Below are 6,591 nucleotides of genomic sequence, written 5' to 3'. Positions count from 1 at the left end.
CAATTACACCCCTGGGGTATACCATTGACTTGTCTACCAGCTCCAGAGACATTTGTACTGGTTTGACTTCCTCTATATGCATCTTTTTCACCAAGGAAGATGGTATTAAGTTAATACTTGCTCCGAGATCGCACATTGCTTTAGTGATGGTCAATTCCCCAATGGTGCAAGGCAACAGGAAGCTCCCTGGGTCCTCAAGCTTGGGAGGAAGCCCCTTTTGAATCAAGGCCCTGCATTCCTCAGTAATCATTATGGTTTCTTTCTCATCCCAGCTTCTTTTCTTGTTGACAAGCTCCTTCAAGAATTTGGCATACAGAGGCATTTGCTCAAGTGCTTCAGCCAAGGGGATATTAATTTCTAGCTTCTTGAAAATCTCAAGGAATTTGTGAAAATGCTGGTCTTTAACCTCTTTGTTAAACCTCTGGGGATATGGCAGTGGAGGTGTGATACTCTTTCCTATTTGCTGCTGTCCCTGAGCTACTTCCGTTGAGCTATGTGGCTGGTTGTCCTTCTCTTTAAGTTTCTCAGTGCTTTTGTTTGGCATCACAACTTGCTCCTTAGCCTCATCTGCCTTTGTTTGCTTCTCATCCTCCGTTGGTTCTTTGATGTTCTCTGCTTGCTTCCTTGTAGTGCCATTGTTGCTTATCAATGTTCTCCCACTCCTTAATTGTATTGCCTTGCATTCCTCCTTGGGATTTGGAATTGTGTCACTGGGCAGTGAGTTTGAAGGTCTCTCAACAGATACTTGCTTGGAGAGTTGCCCCATCTGTCTCTCTAGGCTCTTCAGGGAGGCTTCCTGATTCTTGGTTACCATTTCCTGGTGTTTCAACATTTTGTCTATCATGGCCTCCAAGTGAGTGATTCTTTGGGCTTCAGGTGATACTTGAGGTGGGTTATGAGATGTGGGTGGTGGATGGTAGGCATTTTGGTTGGTGGGTTGGTTATTAGATTGGTATTGGTTGAGGTTGGGGTAGTTGTTTTGAGGTTTTCTGTAGGGGTTTTGGTTAGTTTGCTGCTGGTTGTGGTTTTGGTTGCTTCTTGGGTTGTGTTGGTTTGAGTTCCTCTGCCATGGTTGTTGGTTTTGGGTATGGTTATCTCCCCATCTGAGGTTTGGGTGGTTTTTCCAGGATGGATTGTATGTATCACCATACACTTCATTTGGTCCTTGGTTGTGCATATACTGTACTTGCTCTTGTTGTTGTTCTTCTTGAGTTTCTTCACTCTGTCCCCATGTGGTTGATGGTTGGCTAGTGTTAACTGCTGCAACTTGGAGACTATCAATCCTCTTGGCCATTTGCTCAAATTGTTGTTGTATTTGCTGCTGCATCATCTTGTTTTGAGCTAGGATTGAATCTACTCTTTCTAGCTCCATTACTCCTCTCCTTTGTGATGGTTGGCGGCCTCTTTGATGATCAAAGAAATATTGGTTGTTGGACACCATATCAATGAGTTCTTGAGCCTCCTCTGCAGTTTTCATGAGTTGCAAGGAACCTCCAGCTGAATGATCCAAAGCTTCCTGGGATTTCAGTGTTAAGCCTTCATAGAAGTTCTGAAGCTTTTCCCACTCATTAAACATGGCAGGGGGACATTTCCTGATCAGAGCCTTGTACCTCTCCCATGCCTCATAGATAGGTTCGGCCTCCATTTGTGTAAATGTTTGAACCTCAGCCTTTAACCTTATAATCCTCTGAGGAGGATAAAATTTGGCAAGAAACTTGGTTACCAAATCATCCCAGTTGTTGATGCTGTCCCTTGGAAAAGATTCCAACCATTGAGTGGCCTTGTCCCTGAGGGAAAATGGGAATAGCATCAGCTTGTAACTGTCAGGGGGCACTCCATTAGTTTTGACAGTGTTGCATATCCTCAAGAAAGTGGATAAATGTTGGTGTGGGTCCTCAAGTGGTCCTCCACCAAAAGAGCAATTGTTCTGAACCAAGGTGATGAGTTGTGGTTTGAGTTCAAAATTGTTAGCATTGACATTTGGAGCCAAGATGCTGCTCCCACAATGTCTAGGATTTGCAAAGGTATAGGAAGCCAAAACTCTCCTCTGGGGTGGGTTGTCATTGTTGTTGTCTTCTCCACCTGGTGGATTGGTTAAATGTTCCTCCATCTCTTGGAATTCTTCGTCTGATTCCTCTTCTCCAACAATGTTTTTCCCTCTTTCAGCTCTTCTTAACCTCCTGAGAGTTCTTTCGTCTTGTTCATGAAAATTGGGTATGGTTCTTCTTGTACCTGACATACAAGCAGAGCATGAGAAATGCACAAAATCAGTGACACTTCAATTTACTGCCAGATTGAAGTGTTAGTTAGTTTAAGCAAAAAATCAAACAGTTAGTGGGTTAATCAAAATTAAAGAAAAAGTGCTTGATCTAGATCACCACCTCACTTAATCATTGTCAATCTAATCAATCCCCGGCAACGGCGCCAAAAACTTGATGAGTATTTTGGTGAAAAATAAATTTCTCCCAAAACACACAAATCTAACCGGCAAGTGTACCGGGTCGTATCAAGTAATAAAAACTCACGGGAGTGAGGTCGATCCCACAAGGATTGAAGGATTGAGCAATTTTAGCTTAGTGGTTAATTTAGTCAAGCGAATCAAGATTTGGTTGAGTGTTTTGTGATTTGCAAAAATTAAATTGCATGGAAGTAAAGAGAACAGGGAATTAAATTGCTGAATCTTAAAGAGCAAGAAATTAAATAGCAGAAACTTAAAATGCAAGAAATGTAAATAGCGGAATCTTAAAATGCAAGAAATGTAAACGGCTGGAATTGTAAAGGGAATTGGGGCTTGGATTTAAACAAGGAAAAGTTAAATTGCATTAAACAGAAGAGTAAAAGGGAATTGGGATTGAATCGGATCCGAAACAGAAAAGTAAATGAACATATAAAGCAGTAAACAGAGAATTGAAATGGGAAATCAGATCTCAGGACCCAGAGACTAGAAAGCCAAGTCTAGATCTCAATGCCTTCCTAGATCCAACAAGAAATTGTAATTGAAATTCAAAGAAAGTGGATGAAGAGCAATTAACAGAAATTGAAATCCAATCAAACAATAAATAAAGCAGTGAGATCCAAGGTTGAGATTGAAACAGAATTTCTTCAATTCTCCAACCCAAAATCCAAGACAATTGCAATTGAAATTGAAAGCAATAAAGTGGAGAGGAAGAGAAGTGAATTCTCCTTCCCCAAGACAAAGAAATTAAAGATCACTCAATATCCAAAGCTCTCCGAAAACTATTATGAAAACTCCAAAAGAAAGCTCTTCGAAGAACTTGAATTCTATCCTATTTATACACTTTCTTCCAATGATCTTCAAGCCTTGAGTTGGGCCTTTTCTCTTGGTGGAATTGGGTTGAAAGAGGCCTTGGCTGATTGTTCTTGAAGTTTGGAGAAGAACCAAAGTGAACCAATTGAACCGGGTTTGAGTTTTTCAAAAGTTGGACCAAAAGTTTGAGCAAAAGTTAGGGGTCTAACTTTTGCTCCAACTTTTCATATCAGCTAACACCACTTTGCTGATATGAACGTTGGTGCCAACGTTAGGGGTCTAACTTTGGCCCTAACGTTGGCCTTACCTTGTGTACTTGTGGCGCCAACGTTAGCCACCAAGTTAGGGGGCTAACGTTGGCGCAAACTTTTGCTCCTCCTTGTGATTTTCATGTGCCAACGTTAGCCACCAAGTTAGGGGGCTAACGTTGGCGCAAACTTTTGGTGCCCAGGGAGGTTTTCTTCATGCCAACGTTAGCCTCAAAGTTAGGGGGCTAACGTTGGCGCAAACTTTTGGTGCCCAGGGGTGAATTTCATGTGCCAACGTTAGCCTCAAAGTTAGGGGGCTAACGTTGGCGCAAACTTTTGGTACCCAGGGAGTGATGTTCAAGTTCCAACGTTAGCCTCCAAGTTAGGGGGCTAACGTTGGGGCTAACTTTTCAACCAAAAGTTTGTGCAAAAGTTTGATGCTAACTTTAGGTCCAGCTTTTTGCTTCCTGGTTCAATTTCACTTATTCCATTGTCTTCTCTTTACTCCTAGCTATTCCTTCTTACTTCAACCTTTCTCCAAGCTTTCTTCACCTATAATTAATCAACCAAACTCATCAAAGCTATGCTCATAATCATGAGATATTCATTCTATCATAATATGCAACAATTTTAGCATAAAACCTCATGAAATGGCATGAATTTATACATGGTTGATTCAATCAAGGGAAACATGAAAATCTACTCAATTAGCTTGCTTATGGTTCAAGAAAGTGCATAATTCTAATGAAAACAAAAGGAAACGACTGGTTAAAATAGGCTAGGATGACTTGTCATCAATGCTCCTTACTGGCGTTTAAACGCCAGTGAGATCCTCCTCCAGAGTGTGATTTTTCTTCTGCTGTTTTTGATTCTGTTTTCAATTTTTATATTTATTTTGTGACTCCACATGATCATGAACCTAATAAAACATGAAAAACAATGAAAATAAAAATTAGATAAATAAAAATTGGGTTGCCTCCCAACAAGCACTTCTTTAATGTCAATAGCTTGACAGTGGGCTCTCATGGAGCCTCACAGATGTTCAGAGCATTGTTGAGACTCCCCAACACCAAATTTAGAGTTTGGATATGGGAGTTTAATACCAAACTTAGAGTTTGATTGTGGCCTCCCAACATCAAACTTAGAGTTTAACTGTGGGGGCTCTGGTTGACTCTGTTTTGAGAGAAGCTTACTGTGCCTCTTTTCCATGTTTACAGAAGGATGACCTTGAGTTTTAAACACAAGGGAGTCCTCATTCAATTGAAGGACTAGTTCGCCTCTGTCAACATCAATTACAGCTCTTGCTGTGGCTAGGAAGGGTCTTCTAAGGTTGATGGATTCATCCTCATCCTTCCCAGTATCTAGGACTATGAAATCAGCAGGGATGTAAAGGCCTTCAACCTTTACTAACACGTCCTCTACTTGTCCATAAGCCTGTTTTCTTGAATTGTCTGCCATCTCTAATGAGATTTTAGTAGCTTGCACCCCAAAGATTCCCAGATTCTCTATTACAGAGAGGGGCATGAGGTTTATCCCTGAACCAAGGTCACACAGAGCCTTTTCAAAGATTATGGTGCCTATGGTACAAGGTATTAAGAACTTTCCAGGATCCTGTTTCTTATGAGGCAATGTCAGTTGATCCAGATCACTTAGTTCATTGGTGAACAAGGGAGGTTCATCTTCCCAAGTTTCAATACCAAATAATTTGGCATTCAGCTTCACGATTGCACCAAGGTACCTGGTAACTTGCTCCTTAGTAACATCCTCATTCTCTTCAGAAGAGAAATACTCATCAGAGCTCATGAATGGCGTAAGGAGGTTTAATGGAATCTCTATGGTCTCTAGATGAGCCTCAGATTCCTTTGGTTCCTCAGAGGGAAGCTCCTTATTGACCATTGGACGTCCCAGGAGGTCTTCCTCCTTGGGATTCACGTCCTCCTCCTCTTTTGTGGTTTCGGCCATGATGGTCATTTCAATGGCCTTGCACTCTCCTTTTGGATTTTCTTCTGTATTGCTTGGGAGAGTACTAGGAGGAGTTTTAGTGATCTTCTTACTCAGCTGGCCCACTTGTGCTTCCAAATTTCTAATGGAAGACCTTGTTTCATTCATGAAACTCACAGTGGCCTTAGATAGATCAGAGACTAAGTTTGCTAAATTAGAGGTATTTTGTTCAGAGTTCTCTGTCTATTTCTGAGTGGATGATGGAAAAGGTTTACTATTGTTAAACCTATTTCTTCCACCATTATTAAAGCCTTGTTGAGGCTTTTGTTGATCCTTCCATGAGAGATTTGGGTGATTTCTCCATGATGAGTTATAGGTGTTTCCATAAGGTTCACCTAAGTAATTTACCTTTGCTATTGCAGGGTTCTCAGGACATAGGCCTCTTCTTCAGAAGGCGCCTCTTGAGTACTGTTGGATGTAGCTTGCATTCCATTCAGACTCTGAGAAATCATATTGACTTGCTGAGTCAATATTTTATTCTGAGCCAATATGGCATTCAGAGTATCAATTTCAAGGATTCCCTTCTTCTGAGGCGTCCCATTACTCACAGGGTTCCTCTCAGAAGTGTACATGAACTGGTTATTAGCAACCATGTCAATGAGTTCTTGAGCTTCTGCAGGCGTTTTCTTTAGGTGAATGGATCCACCTGCAGAAGTATCCAATGACATCTTAGCTAATTCAGACAGACCATCATAGAATATATCCAAGATGGTCCATTCTGAAAGCATGTCAGAAGGACACTTTTTGGTCAGTTCCTTGTATCTCTCCCAAGCTTCATAGAGGGATTCACCTTCTTTCTGTCTGAAGGTTTGAACATCCACTCTAAGCTTACTCAGCTTTTGAGGAGGAAAGAACTTGGCTAAGAAAGCCTTGACCAGCTTATCCCAAGAGTTCAGGCTATCTTTGGGTTGAGAGTCCAACCACACTCTAGCTCTGTCTCTTACAGCAAAAGGGAAAAGCATGAGCCTGTAGACTTCAGGATCTACTCCATTAGTCTTAACAGTATCACAGATTTGCAAAAATTCAGTTAAGAACTGAAAAGGATCTTCAGATGGAAGTCCATGGAACTTGCAG

At 41.3% G+C, this 6,591-nt stretch overlaps 1 non-coding gene across 1 annotated transcript; it reads left to right on the top strand.

Moving 5' to 3' along the window:
• Positions 1 to 6,239: 6,239 nt before the first annotated feature.
• Positions 6,240 to 6,347, top strand: LOC112781895 (small nucleolar RNA R71). The gene has a single exon (XR_003192644.1). It is a non-coding gene; the product is annotated as a small nucleolar RNA R71 (small nucleolar RNA).
• The last annotated feature ends 244 nt before the right edge of the window (positions 6,348 to 6,591 follow it).

This window comes from Arachis hypogaea, chromosome 19, assembly GCF_003086295.3.
Source record: "Arachis hypogaea cultivar Tifrunner chromosome 19, arahy.Tifrunner.gnm2.J5K5, whole genome shotgun sequence".
NCBI classification, from domain to species: Eukaryota; Viridiplantae; Streptophyta; class Magnoliopsida; order Fabales; family Fabaceae; genus Arachis; species Arachis hypogaea.
The sequence above is the reverse complement of the archived record's forward strand: the minus strand, read 5'-3'. Positions and strand labels throughout refer to the sequence as shown.